The sequence below is a fragment of the Cannabis sativa genome, chromosome 2, assembly GCF_029168945.1.
Source record: "Cannabis sativa cultivar Pink pepper isolate KNU-18-1 chromosome 2, ASM2916894v1, whole genome shotgun sequence".
NCBI classification, from domain to species: Eukaryota; Viridiplantae; Streptophyta; class Magnoliopsida; order Rosales; family Cannabaceae; genus Cannabis; species Cannabis sativa.
This window is the reverse complement of record NC_083602.1, coordinates 76,900,146-76,925,397: the sequence shown is the minus strand read 5'-3', so window position 1 is coordinate 76,925,397 and position 25,252 is coordinate 76,900,146. Positions and strand designations below refer to the sequence as shown.

The 25,252-nt window shown below is 29.4% G+C and overlaps 1 long non-coding RNA gene across 1 annotated transcript; it reads left to right on the top strand.

Moving 5' to 3' along the window:
• Window positions 1-8,171: 8,171 nt before the first annotated feature.
• On the top strand, window positions 8,172-9,100 carry LOC133034042 (uncharacterized). The gene is made up of 2 exons (XR_009686007.1): window positions 8,172-8,468; window positions 8,692-9,100. It is a non-coding gene; the product is annotated as an uncharacterized LOC133034042 (long non-coding RNA).
• The last annotated feature ends 16,152 nt before the right edge of the window (window positions 9,101-25,252 follow it).

The window sequence follows — 25,252 nt, the reverse complement described above, 5'->3', positions numbered from 1 at the left end:
TATAATTTGTAGTTTCAAGAATTCTAATGTAATTTGTTAATCTCTCTCGAATAATGATAAAATTAATTTAATTAAATAATAATATATCTCTATTCAATATTAATCAATCAAGCAATAATAAAGATTTGAGCAAAAAAAAAAAAAAAAAACAAGCAATATGACTTTCTTTAAATGAAACTCAGAATTAGAATATTTAATCTCACATTTTTCTTATGTCAATCAATTTTAAATTTGATTTTGGATCATCTCTAAAGTGTAGAATCTAAACTCTACACTAAGTAATGGTGATAGGCATTAACAATTTGTAATTAATACAAAATTGCTTAAACAAATAGCAATAACAATTATAAGAATAATCTAAAAATTTTAATTGATAATGTGCACTCTTTAGTGTCTTAAAAAGTTTGTAAAGACATTTCTATTTATAAATAAGAGTTGAATATTTTTATAAATGCTTGAATGTTGAATTATTAATATTTGATATTGAATAATTTATTAGGGGTGAGCAAAAAATCCAAGAAACTGAACAAACTGAGTACACCGACCGTTCGAACACTAAAAAAGCTAACACCGAAAAAATCGAAAACTAAAAAAATTGCCTTTGCACAGTCAGTTTTAGTGTCAATGGCAAACCGAACGATTAAATCGAGAACCGACCGAACATATATATTATACACTATACATATATAATAGAATTATTTTTGTACATATTTAATACTAGAAGGCAACTACGTGCAAAGCACGTTGTATCTTTTTTTTTTTTTTGTTAATTTTTTTTATTTAAAAACTTTGATTTAATAATATGATGTTTAAACAAAAATATTATTTATAACTTTTACTACATATTTGATAACATAAGAGGTTTAATCAATTAAAAATATTACACCATAAGATAAGTTTGTTACTTTATTGATTTTAAAAAAATTAATTATATATAATTTATAATTTAAGATGAAGATTTAACAACTTTCTATTGTTTTGCTTCTTTAATATAGTATACATTGAAATTCTTGTACTTTTTGAGTTTTTATTTTCTTTTAATCAGCGTAAATTTATAGTGTCCAGTACTTAACTTACAATAATTTATTGAAAACATTTTCAATACATTTAGTTTTTTCTTAAAAAATAAATTTTAAAAGTTGATATAGCGAAAAAGGTCGAGTTATACATACTCGTATGATTTAGTCAATCTAATTTTGTTTGTGCAAATGCCAGAAGGTGTGAGATTCGATTGAAACCTTATATAGATAGACCAAACTCTAGTGATATTGTTTTATAAATCCATGGTTTACTTATTCGGACAGATTTTATGTTACATAATGTAAATACTGTAGTGTATTGTACACCGAACAATTGTTTTGTTAAACGCTAAATTTATACAAGTGTGAAGCTATTCTCAAGTAAAAAATTAATGTGGTGTCTCACTACAATTAATAATTAAGAAAATTAATATAGCAAGAGGAGGATGTAATTCTATTTAGGGCTAAACATCGGGCGGGTTTATCGAGTTTCGTGTTCGCAGGTTTCAGGTTCATGGGATTCGGGTTTAACAAAATGTAACCGAACTCGCACCCGGATAGGGCACGGGTTGGCGGGTTTCGATTGGCCGGGTTGACCGGATTGGCGGGTTGACCCGGTCAACTCGATCAACTCTTTAAAAAAATTAATTTTTTATTTTATTTTTTTTATTTATTAAATTAAACATATATAATATAACAATTTTACGGTTTTTTATTTTTAATTATTTTTATTTTTTAATTAATATATATAGAATGTAATCAAAAAATAAAAAATATATATAATATATTAAAATTGCGGGTTGGCGAGCGGGTTCGGATTCAACCTGAAACCCGGTTCTCCTAAAAACTCAACCCGCGAACCCTTCCGAAGGGTACTAGGTTGAACCCGACCCGCCCGAAGATTTTTTTTTAAAAAAAATTACAGGTTCATCGGATCGGGTCCGGGTCGAATCCGCATAAAATATTCAGTCCTAATTATGTTAAATTGATTATACTTTAATAAAATTCTGAAAGAAATGTTTTCTTACTTGGGCGTTATGATGCCATCAACTCTATTTTTGTAGCAGAAGTGCTTGTGCTGTGTATCCTTGTTTGCATGTCAAAGGTGGAAAAATAAAAATAAGAATGGGCAGATCTTTAATTCTGATCAGATCCTATCCTAATATGAAGCAAATAATCCCTTTATGCTACACAATTTGGAATGTACGTGAACAGTTCTTTTGGACTGCGTCCATCTCAATTCTTTTGAATGGCCATGTGTGTCTTAATTCTCTGTAGAGTATCATTATTATAGCATTATTGTTTTCTTATCTTCGTCTTCTTCTTCACCGTTTTTGGTCAAACTAATTGCTCACCCATACCATGTGTAATTCTAGTTTCTGCAATGCCCAAACCTTAAAACCACAGGTTTCGGCTGTTAACCTTGATTTGGACGGTCCCCTTTTGGACACAAGTTGTTTATATAATTCATTACAATTATTGCATTCGTTTTTGTTTCTATGAGATGGGTTATAATTTTAATATCTGTTTCTCTATCTGAAATCATGTGTTTGTGCAGAGGGCTACAAAATATATTTTCAAGGAGTTCTTGGGCAAGTATATATGGTAAGGTTTTAGATATGGAAAGAGAAAAGAAGAAGCCTATTGGAATGACCCTGAAGAATTCTTTGTTAAGCACTATGATCTCCTATTGACACCTCATCAATAGCACTATAATCCCATGCATCAGGAAAAGTTGTGACCAGTGTAAATGCAGTCTCAAACAATAGCACAACATCTTGATCATTGTCAGAGGCTGATCAATTTTCAAAATTGTATTGTTTAAAAAATGGTTCCAATTGTTCTAAATTATGATTATGAAACATTATTTATATTATTAGTTAATGTATTTTCTTGCAACTTTTTAAAGAGTCATAATTTATTTATTTATGATTTGTGAGTTGTGAGAATGAATTGGTGCTTGTGTAAATGACAAAACGTTGTCTTGATCTGTATAATTTTTTGTAAATAAAATTGGGTTACTTATGAATTGAATATGTGTTTGTTAAAATTAACTTTTTTTGTTAAATTTTTTAGTATATTCTGTTAAGTGCACAACAAAAACTGTTAGATAGGCATTTTATATATTACTAGGCGGCAAATACGTGCAAGGCACGTTGTGTTTCATTATATATTTACATATTACATTATTTTACATATTCCATAAATTTTAAATTCTATTTTTTTTAGATAAGATGTTTGATTATTTTAAAATATTACATTAGATTATTAATCTAATTCATAAAATATTAGTTTTATGTTATTTATAATTTAAGATGAAGAATTAGCAACTTCTTCTTGTTTTGCTTCTTCAATTGAGTATACATTGAAATTTTTGTATCTTTGAGTCTTCATCTTCTCTTGGTCAGCATAAATTTGTAGTATCCAATACTTAGTTGTCAATTCGTTTGTAACATTTTCAATATATTTATTCTTTTCATTAATAATAAATTCATATATTCTCCACATAGCTTCTGGAGGGGTGATCCATCGACCACACTGATATTGTTTGATTTTATTTACTTCATTAATACTTTCTTCCGAAGTCAAGTTAAAAGCTACCCGATCATGACCTTTGTAAATGTACTTGTAGAGATATTTGACTGCTTTTACCGTTGAGCGAATTTCGACATTAATGTGACAATCAAATTTTGCTAGTAAATATGGATTATATGGAACAAACCAACGATTGTCTAATTTGCTTCCTCTTACTTTAACATATATCCCATTATGTGGACGCTTATAGATAGGAAAGCAATCACTACCTACAGTTGTGTTTGGTGCATAATTTTTTGGATAATTACTTTTGCAAAATCCATTTTTTTCATGCAAATATTTGACGGTTTCAATACTCCACATGGTCCGTGCATCATATGCTTCACAACAGTTTTATAAAGATGGGGGTTTGTGTTTTTATTGGGTATTTCTGCTAAAACAATTTCATCAAAAGATTCTAGTTCATATAATTTGTAGTCTCTTTGTAAGATAATTAAGAAGTTGGCATGTGGAAGACCTCTTTTTTGGTGCTCAATGACGTAAACACAAGCTGAAACTTCACTGAATATTTTTCTCTTAAATAATTCATCTTTCATTTCTTCTAATTTTGAATGGAAAACTCGAGAAACCAAGTCAGGTCTATTTTGACTCTCTTCATGTTGGTCTAGTTCATTAATAATTTCTGGACAATTTGGATTGCATGTCATTGTTAAGAAAATATCAGGTTTTCCATAATGTTGAACTAAATCCATTGCTTCCATGTATCGTTTTCTCATGTCCCTTGGACGTCCAATAAATGATGATGGGAGAATCATACGTTTTTCCAATATTAGAAGCATTTCTTTCTCCGAGAGTAAATGTATTGACAATACCTTGATATATCTCATACCGAAATTCTTCTTGGTAGCGTCAATACTAATCCAATCTTGACGTTTCAATTTTAACATACATATCAACAACATATTGTTGTAATAGTCTTCCAAACTTAAGTAAGATTGAATTGTCATTTTTTCGAATTTGTAGTTTGTAACAGTAATATTCACGGCATGAAACTATTTTGCCTTTTTTTCGTTTGTTTAATACTGCCAAAGTAAAACGTAAGTAAGTTCTTGTTAATTAAAAATTAAAAATTAATTTGCATTTTAATATTGTTATCTAACCTCTTTCTTCTCTTGCAATTAATTCATCTGCATTGGTTGATTGGTTAGGGTTTACAGATTGATTTATTTCATTATATGTAGAATTACAGCCTCCACTATTCCTTTTAATATCTTTATGCCATCCAATATCTCCATAGGGAATCAACAATGGATATTGTAGTGGATCATAACAGCCGAAATAGTATTGAACTTTATGACTTAAACCAAAATAATTATATACAAATATGTCACGGCCAATTAGTTCTTCACCATCATCATTTTCTGTCCATATTGTTGCAACTTGTGAAAACTTTGGAGCATTGTAAATGCGTTGATCAAGTCCAATATCTGTTTGTATAATTATTTTTTAGCTTTCAAGATGTTCCAAATCACCTAGTGATTTGAAAAATGAAGAATATGGATTGATGTGGAGAATTTCTATTAGTTCAACAACAACTGATGGAACCATTATTTTTGAATCTGAAAGACAATTTTCTAATTCATGATCTGTGTCATAGAAATATAATTGTTGCTTAGACGAATGACCATTTGACGGAAGCAAATCATTGATGTAGTGATAGATTTGTCTTTGACTTCTGAAAGTGTAGATTCCTTTATTCCTTCAACAAAGATCTTTATCAACTTTAACTCCAAATGATGTAAATGCAAACTTGTTGTTGTAAGTGCGAATATATGTCCTTAATTGAGTAGATTCATATGTGTTACTTGTTAACAAATCACGAAGCTTTTCAGGAACATTGGTTTTGGGTAATCGAATCTTTCCATTAGCACAACAAAATCCAAATGTTTCATGAGGATATCTTTTTGCTTTGCAATGTACACATATTGGCATTAATTTCAAAGTAGAAGCTTCATATGGGACATCATTGAGAAATTTTCTAATTTTTGAGTTGGGATATGATTTGGTGTTTGGATCTGTTTATACACCAAAAAAATATTGTAAATTAAATATTTATTATGTGTTTCTTTTCAAATGAAAACTTAGTATATAAACTTAAATAATTTATATAGTTACCTACATTAATTGTTGATAGTTGTGTAGACGTTTCACAAATATTATTCATGGCATTAGCAGCTTTCTTACTTCTCATTGTATTATTATTAGCCTTGTGAAAGTGATTTTGGATGATTGATGATGATTCATCTATAGAAATTGCATTATTTTTTGCAATTTTTTTTTGAGCATATCTTTCTCTTTTTCTTCGACAAATTGTTTCTTTCATTTCTTCTGAAAGATCTTTATAATTTTTTTTTTTTTCATTTTATTTTCCTGGTTTACAAATACAAAAACTATTAAATTAATTTTTTATTATTTAAACTGCAAAATGAAGATATGAAAAGTTAAAGTTATAAGGTTTAGTTCCTACATATTTAAATGATAATAGTATATATTATGATAGTTTTCTAAATACTTGAATTAGCGTTTTTTTTAATTAGTATTTTTTAGTAAATATATTTTTTTTTCTTAATACCACAAATAATTTTCATGTATAATGTATTAATTATTACAAGTTACAACTAAACTAATGGAATAACTTTGATATATTTAATTGATATTAATAGTTAAAAGTTACAATCAAATTTAACAAAATAACTTTCATCTAAGTAATATTAATTGTTACAAGTTACAACCAAATTAAATAAAATAAATGAGACCTACAAACAGGACAAGTTGGATTCCTACGAAGCCAATTAGCAATACAATCTACATGAAATAAATGCATACATGTGGGTGTTTTTGCACCATTTATGCCTATTTTAAATTCTTCTAAGCATACGGGACAATTTTCACCTAAACACTTATCATTTTCTCCAACTAAATAAGTATTAAGGTAAGAAATTACAATTCTGGCATTATTCGTAAGTGAAAACAAATCCTCATCATTAGCCATGTATGCTTATAATTTGTAGCTCTATTTATCAATGTTGTAAAAAATAATTAATAAATAATAAAATGTCAACAAATAGCAGTTAAAAATAAAAGTATATTATAATATAATTAAATTGAATGACAACAAAATTTAGTGTATCAATTAAAGGTTACACCTATAAACAAATTAATACAAATTGCACATTATGGTATTTTTCATTTTTACTTTCTATTATGTTACCATCTCTCCCGCGACAGAGACCCATTACATTCTCTAAATGTTTAATTTAATCATGAAAACTCTATAGTGTTTATGTATTTATATTTATAGTATGCCCAAAATCTAATTAATTTCTTATTATTAATTTACATATGAACGCCTTTTTTTTTGTTCAAATTGTTCGGCAATATAGGACACATAACTAATCATAAGACTTTTCTCCTGCCTAAGACAACTTATTAAGACTATTTTCATAAAAAAAAAAAAGAAATTAATACTTCACATAACCATAAGGTCTTTAGATGAATAGTGACTCTTGTTAACAAATAGTAGTTAAAAATAAAAGTATATTCTAATATAATTGTAGACAAATTAATATAAATTGCACATTGTGGTATTTTTCATTTTTAATTTCTATTATGCAACTACAATTAAAATAGTGTTATTAAAATCTAACAATCATGCAATATTTTTAAGAAGCCTTACCAATCAATGATTCAGTCCAATAAATAAGATGACCCTATAAAAACTAATTATATAATATATATAAATTAAATGAATAAGATAAATATTATTATTATAACAAAAAAATATATATTTTTTCTGAATTAAGAAAATATATTAATTATAGTACTTTTAAAACAATATATACATTAATGCATAAAGATAAGGTTAATTAGTAATTTTTCCTCCCAAACTTTGACATGTACTAAATCGTGCCCCCTGAACTTTTTTGGTCATTAAAAATTCTCCCCGAACTATTGAGATTGTTAAATTTAAGGACTTTTTTCTAATTTTAGTAAAAAAATTTTAACATGGATGAAAGTTCAAAGGACATGATTTAATACATATCAAAGTTTGAGGGGCATAAGTTGGTAGATATCAAAATTTGGGGAGCATTGTTTAGTATATAAACAATCACTGAAATAGTAAAATTGAATGAAATTAGACAAAAGTCCTTAAATTTAACAATCTCAATAGTTCAGGGAGAATTTCTAACGACTAAAAAAGTTCAGGGGGCACGATTTAGTACATGTCAAAGTTCGAGGGAAAAAATTACTAATTAGCCTAAAGATAATATTGTTGGACAAAACCCAGCCCAACTAATCTAGTTTAAAAATTACTCTTTTTACAATTTCATTTGGTTTAAAATTTTAAAACTAACAATTATATGCTATATTTTAAAACTAACAATTCAACCCAACCCAATAGGTAAGATCAGCCCAAGATAATCCCTAAATGCTATACCCTAACAATTTTTCCCTCCTTTCTATCCTTTCCTCACACTCAATATTAGGGTTTTCCAGTAGAGGTTAGGCGCCTCAAGATCTTCTTCCAACTATTTTTCCCTCTTACCACATACGGCAGCCACTATTTTATTTTCTAAAAAAAAAAAGCCAAAATTATAAACTCTTCTTCTCCTTTCTTCTCACGGCAGCATCTACAATTCTAATGGTTGAGGAATGTTTTTCTTCTTAATGAAAGAAGGCTACAAATTTTGGGACCTATTATTTTCTAGGACTAAGAAAATTTTATTTTCTTATTCTTCTTCCTACAGGCGCACAGGGTTAGGGTTGTATTTGTATATGCTTTCTATGAAGGGTCGATGGTGGTGATGGTGGTGCCGTTAGTGTTCGGTGGTGGGTTCACACTAAATCTCACAGGTATATACTTTCTATGGTTGAATGTTTTTTATACATTTTTTTTTTCTGTTACATAAAATAGTTTTAGGATTCTAAGTATTTTCTTAATTTACCCATCTTTTTCTGTTACATTATATATATAATGTAGATATAAAATCAAATATATTATAGACATATATAAAATAAAATTTCTGTCAATCTCCTTCTTTCAATAATACCTGTACAAATCGTGAGAACTTTGCAGATTTTAGCAGATTATAAGGCTTCAACAATCAGTCGAAATTAATCTGGAAGGCTCCAATAATAACTGCAAATTAATAGCAGCAGACAGTTTTTTTTTAAAAAACTATTGCAAAGATGTTTCATTTTTGATATATAAATTGTGTAAATGAATGGGTGCTTATGTGAATAGGTATCTTCCGAATAGTTATGTTGTTTTGTAAATTTTTTGAAAATGGGTCTTTTTCAATTGTGTATCTGTAATTTTTTTCAATTGGGTCTTTTGAAGATATTAGCACGTTGTATTTTTTTTGTTTAATTTTTATTTTTTGTAATTTTTTCAACTGTTCTGAATTATGATTATGAAACATTATTTATATTATTAGTTAATGTATTTTCTTGTAACTTTTTGAAGAGTCACAATTTGTTTTATTTATGATTTATGAGTTGTGTGAATGAATTGGTGCTTGTACAAATGACGAAAGGTTGTACTAATCTGTATAATGTTTTGTAAATAAAGTTGGTTTACTTAATGAATTGAATAGGTGTCTGTTAAAGATAACTTTTTTGTGGTATATTTTGTTAAATTTTTTGGTATATTCTGTTAAGTCCACAACAAAAACTGTTAGATATGCATTTTATATATTATTATTAGGTAATAAGTAAGATATACAATTTTATTAAACTAGTTTTACTTCTTATCTTTTTTATTTAAAGTCTCAATTATTCATTGCTTTATTTTATTATAATTTGATGTATTTACGTATTATATACACACATTCATAAAATAATACAAGTTTTTTAATATAATTCATTACCATATTAGTAGCACAAATAATTTGAGCAAGTTTTAAAAAGTTTATTTTACATTATTTATTTAACTAAAAAAGATGTTGTTCTTAAATTATATAATATTTGATACAATACTCTAATTTTTTTAGTTTTCAAATAAATATAACAAATTTAAGGACTTATTATTTTTTTTTTAAAAAAATGAAGCTCGGTTTAGTCGGTTTAAACCGACCAAACCGTGGATTAAAACGGTCAGTTTTTTTTTTTCATTTATATAATGGTCGGTCGGTTTTCGGATTATAACCACAAAAACTGAAAACTAAATTTTGGATTTTATTGTGTAAAAACCGACCAAACCGACCGTTGCTCACCCCTATAATTTATATATAAATATCGAAAAATTTCTTATACATACATGAGGCTGTGACTTGTATTGTATAGAGAATTAAGATCGCTTAGCCAAGAATATAATAGTCAACAACATATTAGAGTTATAGAATCTTTAATGAACAGGTTGTCAGTACGGTTCATTGATGCCTGTTATTCGGTGTAAGCAATATCGATTCGAATTGCTGATGTAGTATGGCATCTAATAAAGATTATATATGACATGGACCGATATGTAATTAATTTATCTTTATCAAGCATGTCGTGTACTATAAAGACCTAGTTCATATCATAAAGATAATTAATATTAGATTGGTCTAGATCCTGAGTAATCATGAACTCCTATTCATGTTATTAGTTTCTTTAATTCACTCGTTAAAATTTCTCAGAGAAGATGATTCTTACAACTTCTGTTTTGTGAATCTAATAATATGGATGTTCGGGAACATAATCTACAATTATAGAATCTTGACTTTCATAACGGATCGAATATTGGTTCCCTTTTAAGTGTCAATTCTAAAACTAAAAATGTTAGCTCGAAAACTTACCCTGGTGACATGGACATCAGTGTTTGACACATGGCACGAAGGATGGCATCACGGAGTTGAGTAGACCCAAGTCATAACATTCGACCTAGGAGGGAACCCTAGCCCTGGACCCAGGTTGATATGGGATCTCTAGGATGGAAGTTCGAACTTCAATAGCTTGAATCCAACCCACTATCTTTCAATATTATGTACTATGACAAAATAGAGCAACCTAATTCAAGGTCCGAGAGCTAAAATTACACGAACCTGCAACCTGAAAGCTTACTTGGGCAACTAGGGCTTTCACCTAACACCTAGGTTGACATCCTCAACTAGGGTTTCGGTTTCTGGGACCGTCTTAGTGCAAAGTGGCCAAAACTTGCATTGGGACATCAACTAGAAATACCACATACATCTTTAAGGCATTAGAATAAGATTCAGAGCAAGTTAATTTTTTAGCACCCAACGCCCAGATTGACATCTATCAATCTGGGCGTCTTCCAAGTGTCTGATCGAAGATCCGACTTTTGCATTGAATCCGTCTTCATCAAAAATGGGGAAATAGGTCCTTCGGAGGAAAAATAACAATTCCTGGGCATAAAAAAAGGGTCAGCGCCTAAGTTGACACCTGGGGCTGGCCCTGCGCCCAGGTTGATGTTGGGTATCCTGCCCTAAATAAAACTCAATTAAATATAATCAGATTTACTAATTAATAAAGATCAGAAATCGCATTTTATGTTGCATGGTACACATGATTTATTTCATGATTATATTTAATGTATAAATTCTATTAAGTCCAGAACATATGTATTTGTTCATGATTATTGTGTTGTCAGCACAGTGGAGTATAATTATGATTATATGTTCAAAAGTTTAATTCCCTGATTTGTCAGTTTACTGGATTTAGACTGGCATGATAATCATCGATAGGTATACTTACCCAATGGATAAGTGTTATGTCCTTTCCAGGGCATTGGCAGTATCGGATGTATGGAGTATACATTGGAAGGGACCGATATTGAACTTGGATTAGATATGATAAATTTACCGCAGTATCATTCAATTCAATATCACCTAGTTGATCCTAGATCAAATGATCTTAATCCTGACATGGTTATGTTCAATCTCAAGAGTGTTATTTGTGTTCTTTGATTTGTTAGTTAAGCCTACCTTTTGGTCTGGGGGATACGTACATTTTGGGAACATGGTAGTACAATTGAGTGGGAGCGCTAATCATAGATATGGAATCTCTAGCTTCTATCCAGACATAGAAGTGAAACGATGATTTCCTTCGAGCTAGGCTAAATAGAGATAAATGATAGAGCGCTCATTTTAGTGATTATATTAGTTCACTAAAATATCATTTATAGGTGGCCAAGTATTTTAAGGATAAAATACATTGAAAGGGTGTAACGGTAATTTTTTCCTTATGCAATGTAGATCATCTATAGAGGATCATTGATTATTGGGATTATAAAAATGGATAATTAGTAGCGTATCTATATCGTGGAACATATAGAGCGTTCTATGTAACCGAGAGTGCAATTCTAAGTTCTATGGTGGATGCAATGAGGAATTGATAAGTTAGTGAATTTACTTGGTAAATTCTATATGTGCTTATTGGAAGCTCGATTATATAGGCCCATGGTCCCCATACTAGTTGAGACAAACTACTTGTAAGACTCAATTAATTGATTTTAGTTAATCAATTATAATTCTAAAATTAGACTATGTCTAGTTTCTGAACTTTTCACTAAGATATGGCTTGATTGTGAAGAAATAGTATTTTGGGGTTTATTTGTTAATTAAGAGACTTTATGGAGTCTAATTAATAAATATTATAAATGACAATTTTATTTGATAATTATTTTAATTATTAAATAAATAGTTTTGGCATTTATAGGGTTGAAGTTGCAAAAAGTAGTATTTGCGAAAAATAGATAAAATAGTTGAGAAAAATGGCAAAAACCAAATTTGTATGAGGCCCATTAAGTGGCCGGCCATATGTTCTAATTTTAACTCTATTTTTAACAATTTTTTATTCTTAATAATTCAACCCTAACCCTATTGGAGAATAGCATAAAAGGAAGGCTATGGTCTCTTTATTCAACTAATGCATCCAAAGCTAAAAACCTAGTTTTCTCTCTAGGTTTGATGAGACCTCTTCCTTCGTCTTTCTCTTCAATTTTCGAAACACTATAACCTCTCTTCACAAACAATTTCAAGCCTTAGTGATTGAGTGCATGCACACACATATCAAGTAAGTCCTCAATCATAGTGTGTAAGACTGTGAAGAATCCGAATTCAAGAGAAGAAGAATCGGGCTCAGATCTTGGTGATACTCTGCTACAGAAAGGATACAAGGGTTAGAGATTTGAGCAGAATGGGTCATTTAATTCCGCTGCACCCACTGTAAGGTTTCTCATAACTTTTATGTGTTTAAATTACATTGTGTTAGAAATTCATATTTAGGATGTTAAATAACATACATGGTAGTAAATCTAGATCCTGGTAAAACATAATCCAACAGTTGACACCTGGGGCTCCTCGGGCACAAGTATGTTGAATTAACATCCTAAATATGAATTCTCTAAAACAATAAAAATAAACATATAAGGGTTTAAGAAAATCTTACATTGGTTGCAGCGGAATAATATGAAAATCTTACATTGGTTTAAGAAAATCTTACATTGTTGTTGGATTATGTTTTACCAGGATCTAGATTTACTACCATGTATGTTATTTAACATCCTAAATATGAATTTCTAACACAATGTAATTTAAACACATAAAAGTTATGAGAAACCTTACAGTGGGTGCAGCGGAATTAAATGACTCCTTCCACTCAGATCTCTAACCCTTGTATCATTTCTGTAGCAGAGTATCACCAAGATCTGAGCCCGAAACTCCTTCTTGTGTTTGGATTCTTCACAGTCTTACACACTATGATTGATGACCAACTTGATGTGTGTAGGCACTTACTCAATCACTAATGGCTTAGTGTTTCGAAAATTTAAGAGGAAGAAGAAGAAGAAAGAGGTCTCATCAGAAAGCTAGGTTTTTAGCTTTGGAGGCATTAGTTTGGATGAAGAGACCTTAGCTATCCTTATATACTAGTTCTCTTAGGGTTAGGGTTGAATTATTCGGAATAAAAAAAAATGATAAAATAGGGTCAAAATTACACTTGATGGCCAGCCACTTAATGGACCCCACTCAAGTTTGAGTTTTGTCATTTTTCCCAACTATTTTACCCATTTTTCATAAATACCACTTTTACACTTTCAACCCTATAAATGCCAAAACTATTTATTTAATAATTAAAATAACTATCAAATCAAATTGTCATTTATAATATTTATTAATTAGATTTCATAAAGTCTCTTTATTAACAAATAAACCCCAAAACACTATTTCTTCACAATCAAGTCATATCTTATTGAAAAATTCATAAACTAGACGTAGTCTAATTTTAGAATTATAATTGATTAACTAAAATCAATTAATTGAGCCTTATAAGCAATTTGTCTCAACTAGTATGGGGACCATGGGCCTATATAACCGAGCTTCCAATAAGCAGATCTAGAATTTACCAAGTAAATTCACTAACTTATTAATTCCTCATTGCATCCACCATAGAACTTGGAATTGCACTCTCAGTTACATAGAACGCTCTATATGTTCCACGATATAGATACGCTATTAATTATCTATTGTTATAATTCCAATAATCAATGATCCTCTATAGATGATCTACATTGCATAGGGACAAAATTACCGTTACACCCTTTCAATGTATTTTATCCTTAAAATACTTGGCCACCTATAAATGATATTTTAGTGAACTAATATAATCACTAAAATGAGATCTCAATCATTTATCTCTATTCAGCAAAGCTCGAAGGAAATCATCGTTTCACTTCTAAATACCTATAGAAGCTATAGATTCCATATCTATGTTTAGCGGTCCCACTCAATTGTACTATCACGTTCCCAAAATGTACGTATCACCCTGACCAAAAAGTAGGCTTAACTAACAAATCAAAGAACACGAATAACACTCTTGAGATCGAACCTAATCATGTCAGGATTAAGATCATTCGATCTAGGATCAACTAGGTGATATTGAATTGAATAGATATTACAGTAAATTTATCATATCTAATCCAAGTTCAATATCGGTCCATTCCAATGTATACTCCATACATCCGATACTGGTAAACTTTGCCAATACCCTGGAAATGACATAACACTTATCCAAGGTGTAAGTATACCTATCGCTGATTATCATGCCAGTCTAAATCAAGTGAACTAACAAATCAGGGAATTAAACTTTTGAACATATAATCATGATATATTCCACTGTGTTGACAACACTATAATCATGAACAAATACATATGTTCTGGACTAATAGAATTTATACATTAAATATAATCATGAAATAAATCATGTGAACCATGCAACATAAAATGATTTCTGATCTTTATTAATTAGTAAATCTGATTATATTGAAATGAGTTTTATTTAGGGCACAAAACCCAACAGTTACCACTGTCTTACTCACTATGATTGAGTATTTGACTTGCTATGTGTGGGTGTATCACTCTTTCACTCAAGGTTTGAATTGGAGAAGAACCATACACGAGGTTTGAAATCACTATGGAAGGAACTCTCTGATCTAGGTTGGTATAATTGTCAAGTTGACAAGAGTTGACAACTTGTCAAGAGAATGAGATGAGAGCATCATGTTCCTTTTATAATGTTTCAACTAGGATATAGGGCTGAATTATATGGATTAAAAAAGAATAAATATTGGGCAAAAATACAGTTAAGGCAGGCCACTTAAAATGACCACTTTCTAGTTACAATTTTTTCATTTTATTTTAACCACTTATTCTTCTTTCAATAATACCATATTTTCCAATTCAATCCTATAAATGCCAAAACTATTTATTTAATAATTATAATTAATTACTAAATAAAAGTTCCATTTATGTTATTTATTAATTAGACCATACAAAGTCTCTTAATTAATAAATTGACCCCAAAATCTCTTTTCTTCACAATTAAGCCATTCCTTAGTGAATATTCATAAATAAGACATAGTCTAATTTTAGAATTATAATTGATTAATTAAAATCAATTGACTGAGTCTGCAAACAGTATTATCTCAACCAATGAGGGGACCATGGGCCTCTATAACCAAGCTTTTAATAAGTAGATCTAGAATTTTCCAAGTAAATTCTCTAACTTATTAATTCTTCCTTGCGCCACTATAGATTTGGAATTGAGTAGCACTCTTAATTATATAGAACGCTCTATATGTACCACGATATAGATACGTTATGATTATCTATTGTTACAATACTAATAGTCAAAGATCCTCTATATATGATCTACACTGAATATGGACAAATTTACCGTTCTACCCTTCAATGTATATTATCCTTAAAACACTTAGCTACCTATAAATGATATTTCAAAAAAATAATATAATTATTGAAATGAGATCTCAATCATTTATCTTTATTCAGCCAAGCTCAAAGGAAATCATCGTTTCACTTCTATGTCCAGATAGAAGCTATAGATTCCATATCTACGATTAGCGCTCCCACTCAATTGTACTATCATGTTTCTAAAATGTACGTATCACCCAAACCAAAAGGTAGGCTTAACTAACAAATCAAAGAACACAAATAACACTCTTGAGATTGAACCTAACCATGTCAGGATTAAGATCCATAGACCTAAGATCAACCATTGATATTGACTTAGAAAGATATAACAGTAAGTTTATGATATCTTATCCAAGATCAATATCGGTCCCTTCCAATGTATACTCCATACATCCGATACTGGTAAACTTTTCCAATGCCCTAGGAAGGACATAACACTTATCCAAGGTGTAAGTATACCTATCGCTGATTATCATGCCAGTCTAAATCCAGTGAACTGACAAATCATGGGAATTAAACTTTTGAACATATAATCATGATTATATTCCACTGTGCTCACAACACTATAATCATGAACAAATACATATGTTCTGGACTCAATTGAACTATCATGTTCCCAAGATGTAAATGTTCCCCAGAACTATTAGTTAGCTTCCACGAACACTTCTAAGAACATAAATAATACAACTAAGTTGAACCTAACGATATCAAGATTAAGATCCATAGACCTAAGGTTTGTCTCAACTAGTATGGGACCATGGGCCTATATAACCAATCTTCCAATAAGCAGATCTAGAATTTACCAAGTAAATCCACTAACTTATTAATTTCCCACTGTATCCACCACAGAACTTGGAATTGCTCTCTCAGTTACAAAGAACGCTTTATATGTTCCACGATATAGATATGCTATTAATTATCCATTGTTATAATCCCAATAATCAATGATCCTCTATAGATGATCTACATTGCATAGGGACAAAATTACCGTTACACCCTTTCAATGTATTTTATCCTTAAAATACTTGGCCACCTATAAATGATATTTTAGTGAACTAATATAATCACTAAAATGAGCGCTCTATCATTTATCTCTATTTAGCCTAGCTCGAAGGAAATCATTGTTTCACTTCTATGTCCGGATAGAAGCTATAGATTCCATATCTATGATTAGGGCTCCCACTCAATTGTACTACCATGTTCCCAAAATGGACGTATCACCCAGACCAAAAGGTAGGCTTAACTAACAAATCAAAGAACACAAATAACACTCTTGAGATTAAACCTAATAATGTCAGGATTAAGATCATTTGATCTAGGATCAACTAGGTGATATTGAATTGAATGATACTACGGTAAATTTATCATATCTAATCCAAGTTCAATATCGGTCTCTTCCAATGTATACTCCATACATCCGATACTGGTAAACATTGCCAATGCCCTGGAAAGGACATAACACTTATCCAAGGTGTAAGTATACCTATCGATGATTATCATGCCAATCTAAATCCAGTGAACTGACAAATCAGGGAATTAAACTTTTGAACATATAATCATGATTATATTTCACTGTGCTCACAACACTATAATCATGAACAAATACATATATTCTGGACTTAATAGAATTTATACATTAAATATAAACATGAAATAAATCATGTGAACCATGCAACATAAAATGATTTCTGATCTTTAAGAATTAGTAAATCTGATTATATTGAAATGGGTCTTATTTAGGGCACAAAATCCAACAGAAATTGAGGTTGGCAAATCTCAAGTGTAGAGATAGCTTGTATGGGTGTGTGAAAGAGAGTGAGGAAGAGAGTTATCAAACTTAGGCTTAGAGCTTGGAGGCTAGTATCATGCTTAATGACTTAGATTGGACTTAGTTCTCACTTAGGTTTTCTAGGTTAGAGTTAAGGCCTTTATATAGGAAGCCTAAACCCTAATTTACAACTTGAAACCCTAGATATTTGTATATTTAATTAGTTAATCACAATAGACCAAAATGCCCTTGAACATAGATATTATTTAGCTATTCTATTGGGCTTTTAGGGCCCAATTCGCAGCCCAATCATGCAGTCCATGTGTGGAATTGCACAGGAAACCCTACAGGCCTTCTCTTGGCTGGCTTGACACCTGCAGGGAGCAGGCTAGCCAGCCATGGTGCTGTCTAAAGGCTGGCTGGCTAGCTTCTGTAAGGAAGTTGGTCTTCCATTTGATGCCCGTTTGAGTGTCAGGGTCCCCATCTACTAAGGTACTGACTTGGACTTCTTGTTGGTGAGTTGTACTGCCACGTGACACTAATTTTGTCTACGTAAGCACTGCCACGTCAGGTGGGTAAAAATCGGGATAACACACATGAAAAAGATTATTAAGGTAAAGAGTTTGGGAAAAGTAAATGGGGAAATAAGAGTAGATGATCCAGTATGTTTAATATGAAAACATGAGCCATTGCCCATGTATATATGGTCTTAACCTTGAAAATCTTGAGGAGTGGTCAGATTTTTCACATCAGGAGTGAGATGGTGAGTGGCACTAGAGTCAGGGTACCAACTCGAATTAGTTACTATCTCAGGAGTAGCAAGCATTATTTGCATCTCAACAACATTAGTAGAACCACCAGTGAAATATTGGAAAGACTTAGGGCCAATAATTTTTTTTTTTCAAATCTGTAGAAACACTTGTTGATTGTGGCCTTGTTTGTTGCATAATTGGCACTAAGGTTTGTTAGGTTTTATGCCCTAAATAAAACTCCATTTCAATGTAATCTATTTTATTCAACATCAATAACGAAATAGAAGTATTTTTCATTCATTTGTGTATGTTTTGGTTCACTTTATCAATTGCTTGTCTATTTGATTTATAAATTCATCTTAAACCCTTTTCACATACTTGATCCTGTTTATTGTGTTGTCATCACATTGGAAAGTAAACATGACTATGTGAATAAAGTTTCCTACATTTATCAGACACAGGGTTTTACTGATATGATAATCTACAACAAGAGTTTACTTGCATTTGGAGAAATGCTATGTTCTTTCCAGAACGTTGGTTAAACTAAAGCTCAGGTTGGATGCATGGAGTATGCATCGGAAGGGACCGATATTGAACTTTGACTTAGATTTAATTAAACTTACCGTAAAATCTATTCAAGTCAATATCGCCAAGTTGATCCTAGATCAAATGTTCTTAATCCTGTTATGATTAGGCTCAATCTTGAAAGGCTATTCGTGTTCTTTGATTTTTTAGTTAAGCCTACTTTTAGGTCAGGGTGATACGTACATTTTGGGAACACGGTAGTGCAATTGAGTGGGAGCGCTAGCATAAACATGGAATCTATAGCTTCTATCTGGCGAATAGTAAGCAAAGGATGATCTCCTTCGAGCTTAACCAAACGAACATAAATGGTGGAGTACTCATTTCACATAAGCTGAAATATCATTTATACGGGGTCAAGTGTTTTAAGGATAAAATACATTGTAGGGTGTAACGGTAATTTAATCCCTTTACAGTGTAGATCATTCATATAGAGGATCATTGATCAAATTAGGATTATAACAATGGGTAACTAATGATGCGTCTATATGGTGGAACATATAGAGCATTCTATATACTGAGAGTGCAATTCTAAGTTCTATGAGTGGATTCAACGAAGAATTAATAAGTTAGTGAATTTTAGTGCTAAATTCTTGATCTACTTATTGGAAGCTCGGTTATATAGACCCATGGTCCCCGCACTAGTTGAGATAGTATTGCTTGTAAGACTCATGTAATTGGTTTTGATTAATCAATTATAATTCTCAAATTAGACTTTGTCTATTTGTGAATTTTTCACTAAGTAAGGGCGAAATTTTAAAGAAAGAGTTTTAGGGGCATATTTTTTAATTATGATACTTTGTATGGTTCAATTAATAAATATGATAAATGACAATATTATTTAATAATTATTTATAGTTATTAAATAGTTAGAATTGGCATTTAAATGGTTGAATTAGAAAATTGGCATTTTTGAGAAAATCAGATGCAGAAAAGATAAAACTGCAAAATTGCAAAAAGTGAGGCCCAAGTCCACTAAGCATGGCCGGCCACTTTTATAGGAATTTACCTCTGCTATTTTCATTATTTTAATGCCAAATAATTCAAACCTAACCCTAGTGGAATGCTATAAATAGATAGTGAAGGCTTCAGGAAATACACACTTAAATTTTCTACTTTTTCATTCAGAAAAAACTGAGCCTTCTCTCTCCCTATCTTTGGCCGAACCCACTCTCTCTCTCTTCCTCATTGAGATTTCGAAATTCTTAGTGTAAGAGTAGTGCCCACACACAGCAAGTGATACCTCAATCATAGTGAGGAAGATCATGAAGAAAGACTTTCAGCAAGAAGGAGTTTCAGCATCAAGGATTCGGAGAAAGAGATCTAGGTTCAGATCTTGATAATACTCTGCGACAGAAAGGATACAAGGGTTAGAGATCTGAACGGAAGGAGTCATTTAATTCGGCTGCATCCAATGTAAGGTTTCTTTAACTTTATATGTGTTTAATTTCATCGTTTTAGAAAGTTCATATTTAGGGTGTTAATAAACATACTTGTGAGTAGATCTAAGATCCTGGTAAAACAAATTTCCAACAACTGGTATCAGAGCCATGGTAATTGATTTACTTGCAAGAAATTTGGACTTTAAAACAATTATTTGTTTGTTTTTGGATGGTATCATGTTGTATTGAGTGTTATTTGATGATTGATTGGTGTTTGTGAATTTTCGTTAAAAATAATTGAATATCTATTTCTGGAATTATTTTTATTGGATATTATGGAAAAAATTAAGCAAGTGACTTTTTTACAGAACTCAATTTCGATTTAATTTGAATTAGTTATGATTTTTTGAAGATTCGAAAAAATCGGAGTTGTGTTGAAATTCTCATGCGCGCGCGAAAACTGTCCGTACAGCTCGCATTTTTTTCGTTTTTCTTCGTTTTTTCATGCTTTTTCATAGAATTAACTTCCGATTTTTTGTGTAGTTCTGTATTTATACTATTACTATTTCTAATTCAATTCTAATTATTTTTTTGAATTAATTTAATATTTTTTAAATTTAATTCAAGATATTAGTGTAGTTTGAATTTAAAAATAGTTAGTATCTATCTTTTTTTTTTTGCTTAATAATCTATCTTATTTTAAATTTGATTATATCTTCTCTTATTTTTAAATTTAAGGTCAGATTTTAAATATTTCAAATTAAATCTTTTTTTTTTAAATAATTTGACCTTATTTAAATTTAAAATAAGATAACTATAATCATGTAATTTTAAAAAGATGTAAGATATTTTGCTAACTTTTAAATTTTGTTATTTTATTTATTTAAATTACATTTAAAATCTGAAAAAGATATTCATTTATCTTTTTTAATTTTTTATTTAATTTTTATTTATAAAATAACATTTAAATTTTTAAAAGTAGTTAGCAAATTTTGAAATGATATTTAGGTTGGTTGAAACCTAATTTTTCAAAATTGTAGGTTTAATTTTAAATTTAATTTTTTTTAAATTTCGAATTTTTTCAATTTTTTTTTTAAATTTTTGAAAATTATTTTTTATTTAATTAATTATTTTCGAAATTAATTATTTAATTTAAAATTAAGTAAATCCTACATCCAACTATCCAGCTAACCTTGTTGCAGGAGTATGTGTTTAGCTTGTGTGTAAGTTTTCAAAACCTATTATTGCTTGATTGCAAATAGCCATGGTTAACTTGTTGACAGATCCAAAGATCTGATTTTAACTCATGGCTCCCTTGGTCAAGTTAATAATTTGTAACAAGTATATTTACAATCTTCTTTAATCTGTGTATGACCTAGCAACATGATATGACCCATCCAAAGTGTGCCTGTGTGAGCCTATGTGTTTAATTTCATTATAGATGCATATAGGTTGTTGTTGCTAAATAAAATATCATAGTTTTTTGATAGATTTTATTTAGGCCCATTTAGTTTTGAGCCTATTCAATTAATAACAGTTGTTCATTTTAAGGTAAAATTCCTCTCTTTTGGGCCTGGTGTGAGAGTTGGGAGCCATAGTAGTGGGTACGACATACTGAACCCAGCACCCCCTTACATGAACTACCCCAATTGTGAAGGCCCATTTGCTTGATTTGAATAACTGTACTAGGTTAATTAAACTAGTTTAACCTAATAAAATTGATTAGCAACATAATTAATTTCATTTATTTTGAAATTAATTTAAGAAAATTATAGTTTAAAGATTTTTTTTATTCTAATCTAAACTATATGTATTTTCTTGTATTTAATTAAATATAGAATTATAACCATCTAGATTCTTTCTGAAGCTTAATTTAAATTTTTCATTATATATTTCTATTTAAGTTGATATTTAGTTATCTACAACTAATCAACTTAAATCTGAATATCTTTTGGATTTAAAATTTCAAAATTAAGTTGAGGAATTTTAGGCATTGGTTATTAAGATTCTTTAGATATTTTTTTTAAGTTAATATCTTTTCGAATATTAACTTAAAATGGAATATTTTAGCTATTTTTTAAGTTAATATCTTTTCGAATATTAACTTAAAATGGAATATTTTTAAATTAAGTGGTTACAACTTAATTTTTGATATTTAATTAAATTTAAATTTGAAAATATTTAAGTTCTAGATTTTTTCTAATACAACTTAAATTAGATATTATTTCAAATTTTGTGGAAAAGATACTTAGTCAAATAAGATATTTTCTAGATAGTTATTTCTAGACTACTTATTATTTCTAATATTAAATAGGAAAATATTATACATTGTGAAATTAATTATTTAAATAATTAATTTTGGTACAATTTATTTTAAGTTTAATTTTCCTAGTATTAAACTAGAGATTAATAATTAAGCCTTCTCTACACTTAATTATTTATTTCTTGAATTTAATACATTTAATTAATTTGAAAATTAAATATCTAAGTTGCTTTTCATCATGATATTTAAATATTTCTTTTTCATGACACTTAATTAAATAGAAAATTATTTTTAGTTGAAATTTATTTTTTCAACTAAATTTAAATAATTTTCAAAATATATTTTTTCTTTATTTTATTAATCAAATTCTGAAATTGCATTTCTTAAATGCTGGAATTTCGAATTTTATTTGGAAAATAGATTAAAGTTGTAAATTATTTATTTTAATTTTGGACCAACTTAAATCAATGATTTTTTTTCATTTAATGATTAATTAAAATAAATGAAGTAAAATATATTTTTCTTTATTTTATTAATCAATTTTCGAAATCGCATTTCTTAAATGCTGGAATTTCGAATTTCATCTTGAAAAATAGATTAAGTTGTAAATTAATTATTTATCTTAATTAATTCTTGGATCAACTTAAATCAATGATTTTTTTCATTTATTGATTAATTTAAAATAAATTGAACTAAAGTATATTATTAGAAATTGAATTAATTAGTCAAAGGAAAATCTAGATAGATGACATTTTTGCTTGAAGTATTTTTTTAGTGTATTTAATTAAATAGAAAATTAATATTTAAGTTTATTTTCATCATCATACTTAAATATTTGAAATTTTTCTTATATATTTAATTAAATAGGAAAATTATATTTTTTGTTGTAAATTAATTTTATTAATTAATTTTGGGCCAACATTAAATTAGAATAATTTTTCCAGGATTTTTTTTTTTTAATATGCATTTTCAAAAATTGTGTCCTTGAATACTTTAATTTTTTGAAATGCAATATATATTTATAGAAAATTAAATTTGAGTTGTAAATTAATTTAAATTAATTTTGTAACAACTTAAATTGAATATTTTTCTAAATATTTATTGGAAATTATTACTAAGATGGAAATAATTCATGTTATTTTCATATCCATCTAAGTAAAATTTATAAATATTAAATTAAAATTTATATTTAGAATTTTTCATTCTAAATTGGAAATTTTAAATAATTATATATTTCAAATAAATAGATTAAATAAAGAGAATCAAAGAAAATACAACTCACTTTAAATAATGAGCTTGATTATTATTAAGATATTCGATCTCCATTGTTGGTCTTACAAAAGTTAAATGTTTTCAATATAACCTCGAGACGCTAGACTTCGTCCCCCTATGGATGGTTATTCGTTGAACGCATTTAACACATAAAATCTCATTTGATAAGTGTTTTGTAAGTTTTCGTCTCTATTAGACTCTCCCCTACGGTGACTACTTAGAGATAAACTTATGAAACATGAAACAATGGTGGAAGCTCATAAAATGAGAATAACCTTGACTCTCGCCTACCGGGACAACGTTGGATTCTTATTTTGATCGAATAAAAGGTTGCTAGAATGGTTTCTATTTTAGATGAGCTGACAACTCTATTAAATGAATGATACTTTGACTCTCGCCTACCGGGACACTGTATCAGTTTGTTGAAAACCTTGGAAATTATTTAGGATTGTATGTTTTAGTATTTTCACTGGTCATTCCTACTTGCTATATGTTTAATAATTTCTGAATTGTGTATGAATTTATATTGAACCATGTTAATTTCTGTTATTAAATTGTAGTTTAATTTCGAATCTTCATTGTTGGTCTAACATGTTTGTTTATCTAATGAGATAAATCCCTAATGAATTTTCACCATTAGACATACATAATAGTGTAAGATCTCGAAAGATAAATATTGTATATGCGACATCTAGCTGTTCATCAATTGATGACACCTTAGACTAGTATTTTTACGATATGAAACAAGAAGATTGTATAAATAAGATTACTTTGACTTTCGCTAATCGAAGCATCGTTGGATTCTTATTTTAAACGAAATTATCCTAATTCCTCTTAGCTTATTCATTTCGAATTAGCTCAATAACATATCATTGGATGAATGGTCTATAAATCATTTCATGTCACTCTATATTTTCTCTTAAGAAATTAAATGACGCATATGATTATTATCCCGAAATTCTATTCCCAATTGATATAAATCCTCAATCTTAGAAATCTCCTACTTGTATGGGAAAATCTGACTTAGAGTTTGTATTAGTAGTGCTGGTCCAAGATAGAATTACTCATTCCAGGAAGCAACACAGTTACACTTTCCAAGTGTTCAATATCCATCTTCTATTAATGGATTCAAACTGTATGGAATATGAGTTTGGTATTTTGTGACCAGGATCCACTTGCACTATTCTAAGAACTCTTTGATGTAACTATACCTAAGTCATCAAAAGACTCAACCACATTTTTATTAATCTATGGCATTTGTATCTTGTTCATAGTGGTTTTGACAAGATCAATCTCTGCAAAGAGTTAATATGCCTATATCCATTGAAAGTAAGTTCATCTCATTCGCAGATGGATGTACATTCAGGGGTGGATATGAGTTTTTCGTTGTATTCTTAAAACGTAACT